We start from the raw sequence: 1,513 nt of genomic DNA on the forward strand, positions 1-1,513 counted from the left end.
TAAAATGAAATTTTCCCTTCACTCGAACTTGGATACCCAAACCAGTTCCAGCGTGACAAGGCCCCTGTGCAAAAGCCATCTCCATGACGATATACTTAACATGGGTTGAAGTGGAAGATCTGCTATAGATATGTGAACGCTGACTGCACCTCAGGCCTCCTCACCTCACCTCCATCAGTACCTGACTTTATTAACACCCTTGTGGCTGATTGAATCTCACACAAATCTTTACTTCAAAATCCAATGTAACATCTTTCCAGAATAACGGGATTTAATATAATAGCAAATTGGAACTAATTGTGGAATGGGATTGTAAAATCATTAAAACAGGAAGTCCGTGGTCTCATTTGAAAAAATCTGCATAGCAACCAACTGCATTCCAGATCTTCTTGTATGAATAAATGTATTAACGTTTACATTTAGGGCATTGGGCAGATGACCTTCTCCAGAGCAATGTACACTTCTCACCTCATTTATATCTGAGCAGTTGAGGGTTAAGGGCCTTGCTCAGGGGCCCAGCAGTAGCATCTTGCCAGTGTTGGATGTTGACCTTCCAATCAGAAGTTCAATGTTTTAATGATTTTCCTGTACAGATTAAAAGATGGATTTCTAGAGGATTTTTCACCACCACTAACGTGACTGAGGTTTTCAGAGCTGAAACATTCATCTTGGATCTTTGGCTGATTACTTTGTAATATTATGCAATTTAATCATAATATTTCTTTGCTGATGGACTGATGGGAAAGTTAAAATGGTATAAAAGAGAATAGAAAACAGTCAAAAACATCTCTCAAACGAATAATGAATTAATAAAGAAAAAAAACTGAAAAGGCACAGGAAGACACAATGAATGTTAATATTAATTAATGAATGTGTGCGGCTTATGAGCTGCTGCAAGAGCAAGATCTAGAGCGAGATATGTCCTCAGGGGTGGGGCATATGGTACTGCACATATTCTAGAGAGTATTTGAATGGATGAACGGGAGAATTGCACTGAACGATTCATAAAAATCCCATAAAAATGCCTTGGAAAAGATGAACTATTAATAAAAGCAAGAATATCTTCTTTATTTTTATAATGTCTTTAGATATATTATAATATTGATGTTCATACCTATCTAAACCATAGTCTCTAAAATACTAATTTGTATATAAAGAATACACATTAATTCCCATAACAAAATTATGATGGATGCAATTAAACTATATTAATCATACTTCTTTATTATGCATTTAAAATCAAAATGTAATGTAAAAAATAATGTAAATCTTCCTTATGTGTATTTAGTATGTAGTTATTAAATGTAGCTCATTTTTATGCCTCTTCTACCTCAATCAGGAAGGGAAACACACCACAATCAGATGTATGTGGTGAATCATTTCCACATTCCCAGCACAGCAGTGTATAGGACTATATATATACTGTATATTACTTTTATAAGATTTCTATTTGATTATTTCTAAACGATTATATTATACAATGTCTATACTATTAGACTATTATATATACTAA

Source organism: Silurus aristotelis (assembly GCF_946808225.1).
Source record: "Silurus aristotelis genome assembly, chromosome: 4".
Classification (NCBI taxonomy): Eukaryota; Metazoa; Chordata; class Actinopteri; order Siluriformes; family Siluridae; genus Silurus; species Silurus aristotelis.